Genomic DNA, 12,877 nt, shown 5'->3' on the forward strand with positions numbered 1-12,877 from the left:
AATTTGATGCTATTTTTCCCCAAAAGGGATTTTACAGGCCACAGGCTTACTATAGGAGCGGTTCACTATAGACAGGAAGAGGAGGAGACTTACCCAGGTAAGAAGCTGTAAAAGGACTATGTTAATTCACACACACACTTCCCATTGCTGTGCTTAGAGGTGAGAATCACCATAGCAACGAGCCGGTGTAACCCCGTAATTACCAGAGTCCTTGAGGGTATGTACCCACCATGCCTTTCTTTATCGGCTGAAGGCAGCGTTCAGGGCCTGTGACTCTGGCAGGGCGGGTCTGCCCCACAGCCCAGACCCGAGGCAGAGTCCTGGGTGTTCACATGAAGCTGTGGGGCGCCAAGGTCGGTGCCAAGAGGGCCAGGCAGGCAGGCTCAGCAGCCGCCCATCGTGGTCCAGAAGGTTTGTTCCAAGCGGGAGTTTCTCGGTGAATATTCTCAGCAAATATTGTAACAGTGAGTTTTTACAAACTCTTCCTGGTAGACTCGGTGCTCTCTGATCCTTACTCACAGCTGTCTGATCTTCCAGACCATCTATAATAATAAAAGTGGAATATGCTAATTAGACTGGACATCCTTCCAGATGACCTTTTGGAGAAAGCCAGGGCTGCGAGGGAAGCCCAGGTTCCGGGTGCCAGAGGAAGCTGGTGCTGGCAGCTGGGGGAAGGAAGGCTTACTCTTGCATAAATTTCGTGCATCGGGCCTCTAGTGGAATCATAAAGTCTCTAGACCACAGAATCATGAAGTCTACCAGATCACGGGATCATGAGGTCTCCTAGCCCACGGGATCATGTAGTCTCCTAGCTCACGGGATAATGATGTCTCCTAGTCCATGGGATCATGTGGTCTCCTAGCCCATGGGATCATGAGGTCTCCTAGCCCATGGGACCATGTCTCCTAGCCCACGGGATCATGTCTCCTAGCCCATGGGATCATGTGGTCTCCTAGCCCATGGGATCATGAGGTCTCCTAGCCCACAGGATCATGTCTCCTAGCCCACAGGATCATGTCTCCTAGCCCATGGGATCATGAGGTCTCCTAGCCCACAGGATCATGTCTCCTAGCCCACAGGATCATGTCTCCTAGCCCATGGGATCATGTCTCCTAGCCCATGGGATCATGTCTTCTAGCCCATGGATCATGAGGTCTCCTAGCCCATGGGATCATGAGGTCTCCTATCCCAAGGGATCATGAGGTCTCCCAGCCCATGAGATCATGTAGTCTCCTATCCCAAGGGATCATGAGGTCTCCCAGCCCACGGGATCATGAAGTCCTCCGGACCACAGGATCATGAAGCCTCTTGGTGTGTCTCACCCAACCTGCTCCACAACATGGACAGATGGGTCTGTGGCTCCTCTCTCAGCATTTCTGTCACACAGCTGCCTGACTACTTGATTGAACGGATACCAAGGATGAAATAGTCTGTTTTCCCCGGTGTTTCCACTTTTCATTAGGGCTTAATGAATGTCGGCCGGTCCTTGACACCAAGAGCCGTGGCTGTTAGATGTGCCTTGACATTAATGATTTGTTCTTGGAGAAAGATATGAAACTCAGGAGGGTTGGCAAAACTTGATTAGGAAATGGCTAGTCTTCGAAGGTCTCCGTATGTTGTGTACATTTACAGTGTAAATATTAGTGAAAGTTTCCCATTCATACTAATTACAGACAGGTGTGTGATACCAATTTCCAAGGAAACACAAAATTCGTTTTCTAGAAACTTCTAAAAGTTGTATAAATCAACTCCCGCTGTGATGTTGATCTCTGTCCACACATTGTATTAAAGTGTGCTGAAATGTGTAAGTTTTACCGGGACACACACAGGCTGAAGGCTCTTTCGCAGGATTTATAGGCTCACTGAAGGATTGATTTCTCCTCCCCTGGTCCTTTTTCTACTACAGTCTCAAGATTTATATTATCCAATCAGGTAAAGACTACTTTGAACCCCATTTGAATAACTGCCGATTGGTCATAACTTTTTCTAGAAAGGTGTACAGAGACACTCTAGCGATATTCTTTGATTTAACAAATCTTGAAGGGAAAAGTTTAGCTGCTGTGATTTTCAATATCAGTCTTTCCCTAGTGTCCACACAGGTCTTTTAAAATTGAACTGTCCACATCACCTTCTCAGGCTGTTACCTTCCCCCCTCAAAAAAGAATTTACCAAATTTTTTAAAATTTAATTTTAGTTAAGGGTATCAAAATAGGTGATTCATGAACATTACAAGAATGTACTGCTGTGCCATAAATTATCTTTTACATACATTTATTTTTTCTTCCAAGTCCGATTAGATACAGTGTACACACAGTGGTGTGTCTCACACTTTGCTGCCTATTGTGATTTGTGTCACTTTAGAATTAACAAAGGGACAGGACACTAGATGGGCTTTTGCATATTTCACTTATCTTATAAGCACTTTATAGATGGTTGACGTAAGATAAAAAGTTGTTGCCTTTAGAAACAGAAAATGCCATTTAACACGTTTAAACCACGCCAACAGAGCTATTGTTCGAATAGTTTATGCTAATTATGTTGCAGAGGAGATTTGGACACTGTGAAAGGCACCAATTTAATGATGTTTTATAGAAAGACATTTCCTGAAGAATTAATTTGTGAGTGTGTCGAAGTGCTCGAGCCATCAACCTGCTTTTATTTAGTGTTTTAAAGAACAATCAGCCAAATTCGAGTCGGAGACGGAGTTGAGACATTAAGGGCCAAGCACGGTATGCGCACAAGAGGCAGGTGGAGGGGTCCAGTTCATGTGTGAGGAACGAACGTGGGGTTGACTGTGTCTTCAGGACGCGGGACTTCGGTTTTTGTCATCGGGTTCGGTGAGTTCAGGAAGCTGATGACCTGTTGGAGGCAGAACAGAGGCCGCCGTTCTGCCTGGAGCAGAGGAGGGGGCACACTTGGAGTCCCAGATGACCTGAGGGCCACTCCCGGCCCAGAGGTCCTTGTTCCCGTCATGGCTCCCTGGTTGAACTAGCCCTTGGTCATTTGCATCGTCCGCATAGATTTGCATAAATTACAGGGATGCTGACTTTCGTGGTAGGTTCATAGCCTGCCATGTGTGACCACTGTTCATTAGTGTTGACTTGTTCTATTTGATCCTTTCCTCTCCGCATCTACACCTCACAAGGCGTAAAGCTGTCCCAGTATTAGAAAGTGGCAAAGAGCCTTTCACAGTCACTCAGCTCCATCAACCTCCCGAACTTCTGGTCCCCCTTAAAGGCACCCCACAGGGCTTCACCCCCTCGGGCTTCTCCACAGAGATCACCTTGGTTGTAGCATTAAGAGAAATTTTCCTGCAGGAATTCATATTTTGTACAGTTTTTAAGTTTTACACTTTGGAACCTGATATCCATTCTATGCACGACATTCCCACTCGACTGCATGTAATTATGGTTAGTCGATTGCAGTTTCTTGACAAGCTCTAATGAAATACCAACTTGTCAGGTTTTAGTTGTCTTTACTGGCACTGTGGATCTTAAACATTGTTATCGACTATGTCTAATAATAACTTTCGAATGTCGGCTCCATTCTCACAGACACTTAAGTGTTCTGAAGGAGGTAGCTTTATTTTTAAACATGCAATTCAATTCACACTGATGGGATGCAGTTCAAAAATATATACCTGCGTTCTCCTTTCACTTTGGAGAATTGCGATCCCGCAACGTGCCTCCTTCTGTTACTAATAACAATTGTACCTGAAGACCCAACCCTGTGGGCAAACCACACGCCAACCTTCGCCGCTCACTGGCTGTTTCAAGTGGATAATTTAAAACACACACACTCCGCTATTCTCTTCCCTCTTAGACTGTGTGGATATCTCATTGGCAAGAGAGACTCAAGCAGAACTATTTGGTGTTTTACTGTAATGAGGCCTCTTCCCTTTGCAATCACACACTGTTTGCATCGTGTGGGAAAGACCCTGTAGCCCAGCCGGTGTGGCTCAGTGGTTGAGTGTTATCTCAGGAACCAGAAGGTCACCGGTTCGATTCCCAGTCAAGGCACATGCCCGGGTTGTGGGCTCAGTCCCTGGTAGGGGGTGTGTGGAGGTAGCCGATCGAAGTTTCTCTCTCATCAGTGTTTTTCTCTCCCTCTCCCTTCCTCTCTTCTCTAAAATATCCATAAAAATATATTTTAAAAAAGAGCAGCCGTCCCACTCTGTGGTCCACTGAGCAGCCCCGAGAGTCCCGGCAGCTCTGTGGTCTCTGCAGCACTTGGCGTCGCTATTCTTATAAAAATGGTGGTCAGTGTGGCGGGTGTGTGGTAGGGTTACCTTATGGTTTCCTTCTGAATGTCACTAACGCCTGTTGGCCACATGCCTCTTGGCCGCTTGTACATACCTTGTGGTTTGTGTTCTAGTTTTTGCCCATATTTTGAAGTCTAGTTTGTCTTCTTGAGTTTTGAGTCCTTTTATGTTCTCAGTAGAAGTCCTTTACCATGTACATTTCACAGATATTCTCTTCCATTTTGTGGCTTGTCATTTCATTTCTTAAAGAATGCCTTCTAAAGAGGAGCTATTTTTTTTAATTTTGATGACATCCAACTGACCATTTTTATCTTGGTTATTTGCACTTAACGTGTCCAGTCTAAGAATTAGTTGCCTAACCCTAAGGATACATGTGCTACTGTGTTGTCTTTGGAGATCTTCCATTTTACTTATAGTTTTTTAGTTTATGGTCCATTTCAAATCTGTGTTTGTCTATCCTGGAAGGTAAGGGTCGAGGTTAAATGCCTGTTTATGGATGTTCAGTAGTTCCAGCACCATTGGTTGAGCAGGTGGGTTACCGCTGCACATTTGGAGAAATCAGGGGACTGTGTCGGTGAGGACCCATTTCTGGACTGTAGGAACTAGGCCTCTGTGATCCATAGTCATCTTCAGCATAGTCATCTTTTAGTGGAGAAAACTAACAGCATGTTGCCAGCCGGTTACTGAATTTTCCCAGGGTGAAAATGATGCAGGGAAGAGGGGAGAGGGTATAAGAACAAAGAACTGTGTACATGAGCAGTAGCACATTTTCCAAGAAGATCTGCCCACCAGAACTAGACAAAGGGAGGTGGAGACAACTAGAAAAGGCTCAGCCCATTTTTTTAAATAACTCAATAGGAGACAATAAGACCTAGGCGATGTAGGGGGGGCGGGGACTGTTAACCCCATACTGCTCAGCCAATGAGGAACTGGGGGAGGGACTCTCGTGCATTAGGGTTAAATTGCCTGTGATCAAAAAAAAAAAAAATTATTGTCTGTGATCGCGCTTTGAGCGTGCCTGCTCAGTCAGACACCTGATCTTGCAAGACCACATGAAAAGTCTCGTTTTCGCCATACTTCGTGTCTCCGAGTCCATTATTTGAAGTCGGACAGGTGAGCATTTCTCACATGGACTTCCCTTTTTGTTCTATTGAACATGGTGTCTATTCTCCCTCTCATGGATTGCCTTTCTAGTAAGTCTCTGAACCAGAAGGACCAAGTTCTCCAAGTCTGTTCCTCATTTCCCACCTTGTTTTAGCAGGTCTTCGACATGTTAGCACGAAGTTTAGATCAGCTTGCCCAGTTGTACACGGCGTCCTACAGACACGTGGTTGATTGAATGTTTAATCTACAAGTCATATTGGAGAGATCTGACGCCTTAACAACAGTTACTCTTCTGATCCGTAACCGTGGCCTAACTTTCCATTTTCTTCGGTGTTCTCCGCTTATGCTCAGCAATCTTTTCTCGTTCCCAGTACACAATTCTTGAGCACGTGTCACTTCCCATTTCTTTTCAAGCATTTTAGTTTCAGAGTTCTTGATAAACAGTGGTTTAAAAATACATTTAACGTTGGAGTTGGTTTTTGCTGGCACTCAGAACCGTGATTGACTTTGGCATTTGACCTTGCCTTCGGAGACCTTGCTACACTCACTTATCCGTTTACTTGGCTTTATCGCCGATGCCTCAGCGTGTTCTGCAGAGGTCATCGTATTTTGGATGCAGTTAAACCACGGTGCACCTGAGCCGGCATTTTTGCTCAGCGGGGGTGTCAGGGATTTGCAGGGAGCTTTCTCCAGCAGATGCTGCGTTGTAGATGTGTAGACCGCACATAAGGAAGAAGCGATCCAATCTATTTCTACCCTTCAAGGAAAGCACTCAATAATGGAACTGCAGCTCGGCCGAGCATTTTACCCTCTTTTTATCTAAAGCGCCATATATCAGCCCACGACCAGCTGCTTCTGTTATGCGTTGTGATTGTCAGTACACCGAGACCAGGAAAACATCTCCTTGCGCATCAGTGTTTGACATAAATGTGTAAATTACTAGGTCCTACTCTGCTGTGCGTCCTGCAGGAAAGTACAGTCATGTGATGGGCTATTTTTAGGCAGATTCTTCTATTCAGTGGGATTTATCAGCCCTGCGGCTTACTTGATAAATGCCTTTTTCAAACTGGGCTTTTACCGATCCCTGCAGGTTTTGAGCAATTCTATAAGCACTTACATTTACATGTATATGCATACACTAAGTTTACAGAGGCACATGATGATATAATTTTATAGGTTCACAACTACAAGGTTCTTTAAACGACTAACTGACCCAGTTAAAGATAAGGATAGGGTCCTTGTGCGTGGAGAGGTTTGGTGCACCCTCTGAGACCAGTGCCTTCACTGATTGGTTGGCATGCACAGCGCAGTTCTGTGCCATTTTTTAAAACCTGTTCTTCGTCTTGCTCTTACCAGAAGTGTCCTTAGTAGGAACGGTTATTATCTGATTTTCTCGATGAGGGTGCTCAGGCCCAGAGAACTCTAGTAAGGTGTCTGAGGCCACACAGCTGGCAGCAGTGATGTGAGATGTGACAGTCGGGAGCCTGTCCTCTCCGTCCTTCACTGTGTCATACCTGGCCAGTCCTGACGGGAGGCAGGATTCGTGCACACGAGACTCGTGGTGGCTCCGTAATGTACCCGCTGGTGTGTTTTCAGCCACAATGGGACAAGGGGGGGAGTTGAGGGGCAGACATTTGGACAGTGGTCGCTTATCTGCTGGCCTATGCCTGGCCTGCGGCTCCTCTATCTTCCCCTGGTCCCCTATCACCTCTCCGGCCCCTGGGCCAGCTCTGTGTGTTCAGCATCACAAGGAAGGGTCCTGGCTTCTGTGGTTCTCACCCCAAAAAGATGGAAGTCAGGATGAATTAGTGCGGCGTTCCCCAGTTGTCATGGGCTCCTGCTCACAGTTCATTGATTGGCTGCCTCCAGCAGGGGAAGGCACAGTCTCAAAGGTTGATTCTGATGGATTTTTATAGTCGGGTGCCCCCAAGGGCAGGAGCTTGTAGGTGACTCTCCTGCCCTTTCCCGTCTGTCTCCTCACGACGGCCACCCATTCCAGTTCCTGTCTCCGACTGTTACACATGCCAAGTATTTGCTATCATAGCGATGGCTTCATGGAGAACGTATGGTTTGTGTCGGCTTCTTTCACCAGCGTGATGGGGGACTCGCCCACGTTGCTGTGTACGTGAGTCCTCTGTTGGGGACCGGCGGTCCGTTGTGCGAGTATGCGACACGGCGTGGCTCTCCTTCTCCTGAAGACACACTTGGGGTTGTTGCTGATTTTTCGCGAAGAGCATCCTCACACCAGTTGATTGGGGTACGTCTTCATGTCTCCTGAGCCCAGAACGAAGTGCGGAGTCCACGTTTCACGTTAAAATAACTGCCACCGAGTATCCTAAGACGCTGCACTGCTTTTTGTTCCCACCAGCAACGCCCGGAAGCTTCAGACCCTCCACCGGCTTCCTCCCATTCATCAGTGTCAGTCCCTTCAAATCTAATCATGTCAGAGGCTAGGAAACAGAATTCCGTTCTGGTTTTAATTTGCATTTGCCTGGTGACTGATGGGGCGCACACCTTTCATTCGCTTATTGACCAGTTGAATATTGTCTGCTGTGAAATGTCTATGCAGGCACTTGTGCCCTTCATTTAAAAAAATATTGGTTTATAGAATTTTTAGCACTGTCCATTGTGGATCTAAGTCCTTTGGCAGGTGTATATATCTCAAATATTTTCTCCTATTCGGTAGTTTGCATTTTCACCTTCTTCATTGTGTGTTTTGATGAAGTCTAATCCGCCCATTTAAACACACTTCAATGTGTTTACCGTTTAATGTGTCCTTAGTAATGATAAAGGCATTTCCAAGAGGTTTGATGAGTCCAGAATTTATAATTAAGTCAATGATTCTTCATAAATTAATTTTTATAAGGTGTAAGGTCGTGGTCCATGTTCCTTTTTTTAAAAAATTTTACAGATATTCAAATTTTCCAACAGCATTCCTTGAAAAGTCTCATTTCCTCACAAAAAAGATTTGGAACTTTATCAACAACCAGTTAGGAATCTCCATACTCTCCCTTCTGTCCCGATGGTCTGTGTATCTATACTTACACCAACAGAACACCATCGCTGCTATAGATCAGCGATTTTCCACCGGTGTGCCGCAAGAACTTTTAGAACTAAATAGTCAGCTATTGCACTGACCTCTTTTCCCTTAGATTGTCAAAAAAAAAAAAAAAAAAAGACAACAGCCAACAGCCAACACAACAGTAGCTGTCCATTGCCAGTTAATCAAAATTATACCTATTTTTTTGTCACACCAGCAAAAATATATTTTTGGAGTGCTGCAGAATCTTAGTAACTAGTTCATGTGCAGTGAGGTGAGAGAGGTTGAAAATCGCTGCTATGGATTCAACAGTCTTGAAATTAGATAGTGAATGTCTCCCAACTCTGTTCTTGTCTTTTAGGATTGCTTTGGTATATCAAGTTGTTGGTATTTCATGGTAAATGTTAGACCAGCCGGTCAGTTCTATTTCATCCTGTGATGATTTTCATTGGGCTTGACTTCAAGCATCTGTTGGTTTGGGTGAGAGCAGACTTGATCTCTTCTACTCCACATCATGGTCCATTCCTCCATTTATTTAGCTCGTCTTTGCTTTCTCCCAGCAGTGCTGGCAGTTTTCAGTATAGAGCTCATACCCCATTTATTCCCAGCTCTCTGACGTTCCGACATGCAAATGGTGCTGTTAAATTTTATTTTCCCACTGTTCATCAGTCACATATAGAACTAGGATTGAATGTTGATTATTGACGTTTAGCATTTGTCCTTGTGAAGGTCACAAATTCTAGATATTTTTGAAATTCTTTGTGTTTTCTATGTAAGTAATTATGTCATATAGAAATAAAAAGATTTTATTTTTTTATTTCTACTCTACGCTTTTATTTATTTTTCTTGTTTTATTTCAGTGGCTAGGACTTCTAGAACAATGGTGACTATAAGTAATGGGAAAATGTCCTTGTCTTGTTATTTTGGGACAAAACCTAATAAAAGGGTTATTTTCAGCACTTTTTGTCACATAGAAGAAGCATCCTAAGTTTTCATCACTCCAGTGATCAATGATGGTAGGTTTTCCCCCTCCTTTTATCTGTAACATACATTGCTTGATTTCCTAATGATAAATGAACCTTGCATTCCAGGGGTACACGCCACACGGTTATGATGCATTACCGTTTCATATACTGTTAGATGTTATTCACCAGTATTGCTTTAAGCCTTTTGAATTTATGATCATGAGTGGCAATTGGTGTAATTTTCTTTTCCTTATCAGGTTTGGGTATTAGGGTTGTGCTGGTCTCATAAATCAGGTTTGGGCGGGGGCAGGCGTGTTCCTTCTCAGCTTTAGTTTGAAAGGGTCGTGTAAAGTTGGCATCGCTTCCTCCCTGAGTGTCCGACAGAATTCACACGTGAGGTGGAATGAAGGAACCTGGGGGAGGAGAAAGTCGAGATGATAGTTTTCCAATGGGATATGTCATCGTATAATGTGAGCACGTGTGGAGGTCACACATGTATGGAGAGAACTCGGTATTTTTAGATTTGTTGTGGGGATCGGGGGAGGGCTGGGTGCCCGGCTCAGGGGATGGGGAGGTAACGTCTCCGTGAGGTTGGAAATCGCTGTTTCGTCCACATACGGCTCGTCCCTCGTCAATTCTGTGACGGCAGAGTGTGAACAACAACGCCTTCGACCCCCTTTCTTCCTCCGAACCCTTTCTCTAGCTATGAATTAGGGTAGCGTCCCGACTCTTACACTCTATTTTTGGAAACAGTTGACTGTTTCTTGAACCTCTTCGAAGCTTAATTGCTGCTGAAAGCAGCGTTTTACAAACGTTGATTGGATTTTTATTAAAAAACCACTTCTGAATACCAGGGTGCGATTGCTGGGGAAAGCGTGCAGTTCCGTTTAATGCCCACATAATTCATCGGAGGCCCAAGCACATTCTAAAACCCACTGATTTATAAATAATAAGGGCTGACCCTTTTTGCTCAAGTATTTTGCTTACTGTGCGCTTTTCCCTCAGTACCGGGGTTAGGGACAGCCCCCTGGAGTCCTATAAAACAGCTGGGTTATGGGGCGCATCCCAGGGATTGCAGGAGATGATCCAGAAGGAAGAAATTCAACAACAACAAAAACATAATGAAATGGTGCAAATCTACTGAGCATAACGTTCAGCCCTGGGTGGTGTTGTTCAGTGGTTAGAACCTCGACCCGCACACCAAAGGCTCCTGGGTTTGATTCCCCGTCAAGGGCAAGTACCTGGGTTGCAGGTTTGATCCCCAGCCTTAGTCGAGGCACATGGGGAGGCAACGAATAGATGTGTCTCTCTCACATCAATGTTTTTCTCTCCCTCCCTCTCTCCCTCCCTCCATCCCTTCCTCCCTTCCTTCCACTGCCTCTGAAAATCAATAGAAAAAAATATCCTTGGGTGAGAATTAACAAAACAACAAAACACTGATTTCTTATTAAAAATAGATTATTTGAAAAATGTACACATTTTGAGATGAGTTTACAAGGTCCACCGTGGTTGTATTATGCCAGAGCTTTTTACATATCTGTATTAAAATTATAGTCTTATTTAGATATGACAGCAGACATCAGTGGCACTCAGGCCATGGGTATTTCAGGGACACGGTGTGGAAAAGTCCGCGGGGAATGTAACCTGCTGTGTTTCCTCCCTATGCTGTCATTAGCTGCTCTGTGACACGGTTTGGGCTCTGCAGCTTAAGAGAGAGATGGAAAACTGAGAGAGTCCATGGACAGGATTAAAGGATTGACAAGATAATGGTCGGATATAGAAATTGGGATTTAGTTTGGCAAAAATTGTTTTCTGAGAAATAGCTAGTCATTTGTGTCATCTTAACAGGGTGACCTTGTGTAACTCCAAGTAGGGGGAGCTTGGTTTCTCTCCCCTTAAAATTAAAGAACTATTTCAGGATGCCGTTAAGAGCTAAATTGTATGGTTCTAGGGGAGATTAGCACAGAAAAGGTATTATCTGAAAATAGCTCACATGACACGGAATCCAGAGAACGCTGGGCTTACCTATCCGAAAGGAAAAATGCGAATTCTGTGATATCCTTCTGAGGGAACCTCTTTCTCGGGATAATTTAAAAGGAAGCTAATTTGTGTGGGGAAAAATGTTGATCTACTTATGTGTTCAGAGAGATTGGAGTAAGTACATTTTCAAAAATTTACACCTAGCCATGGCCCAGTGGTTAGAGCGCGAGCCCCAGCCCCTAAGGGTCTTGGGTTTGATTCCTGGTCAAGGGCATGTACCTGGGTTGCAGGTTCGATCTCTTGCCCTGGTCGCAGCACGTGTGGGAAGCAACCAATCAATGTGTCTCTCTCATATCGATGTCCCTCTCTGTCTCTGTTTCTCTTCCTCCCACTCTCTCTGAAAAGCAATAATAAAAAAAAATACCCTCTCAGGAGGATTAACAATAAATAAATAGATGCGTAGATAAAAATGTACCCCTGATCTTAGAGATCTAAGCTTTGAAAGAACCAAAGCCAGCCACACCTTTAGTCAGGGCATCATCAGGGTCCCACCTGCTCCTCATAGACCCCCCCGCACCCCCTCCCCCTCCCTTCCTCCCCTCCCCCCCACCCCCACGGCGAGATCTTCACCCATGCTGTTGCCCAGTTAGGAATGCTTTCCGATGCTCTTTCAAGCCTGCTCGTCCTAAAGATCTCATTTAAGCATCATTGCCGATGGACATCCTTCACTCTCCTCATTACATCAGGTTGTCCTGTTACACACCCTTGTAGCACCAAATGCATCCCTTCACAGTCCGCGTCAGCGTTGGAGTTCTCACATCATTGGTGAACACAGCTGGGTGCGTCAGTCTCGTTTCCTGTGATACAAGGGGCCAGAACCAGGCAGGGTTCGATCATGGTCACACTCCCCCGTGTCCCAACACAGGCCCTGGCACAGGTGACATGAGGTGGAAGGAGGGCTGGCTGTCTTTACACGCCTGCCGGTCCTGGCCCCCTCTCCATAGCATCACTTCCTAGGTTTCTAATTTTGAGGGTTGATGAAGCTCTTTGTCAGCTCATCATTTATTCCTTCACTTTTACGTTCACGTGGGAGATCATCTGTATTGCTGTTCAGTAAATAAAGTGTTAGGATGAAGAGAAAGTTGAAGGACGAAACTATGCAATACAGATAAATACCACATGGCAACAGGATATGGGTTCCGGCCCCAAATCTGACTTATTCACTCTGCCCCTTGTCCCCTGCTTGGCTTATTGTAAAATATGATCTATAGTAATAATAGAGGAATATGCAAATTGTCTGGGATGCCGTCACATAAAGACCAATCAGGACAGGGGGCGGGTCTACGGCGGAGAGCTCTCAGCACGCCTGCACTGGGTGTCTGAAGGGCGCAGAGAGGAAGAGAGAGCAGATAGGCAGTTAGGAGGATCAGGCCAGAAGGGGAGGGCAGTTAGGGGGATCAGGCCGGCAGGGGAGCAGTAAGGGGCATCAGGCAGGCAGGTGAGCAGTTAGGGGCATCAAGCAGGCAG

This window comes from Myotis lucifugus, unplaced genomic scaffold (assembly GCF_000147115.1).
Source record: "Myotis lucifugus unplaced genomic scaffold, Myoluc2.0 scaffold_712, whole genome shotgun sequence".
Taxonomy (NCBI): domain Eukaryota; kingdom Metazoa; phylum Chordata; class Mammalia; order Chiroptera; family Vespertilionidae; genus Myotis; species Myotis lucifugus.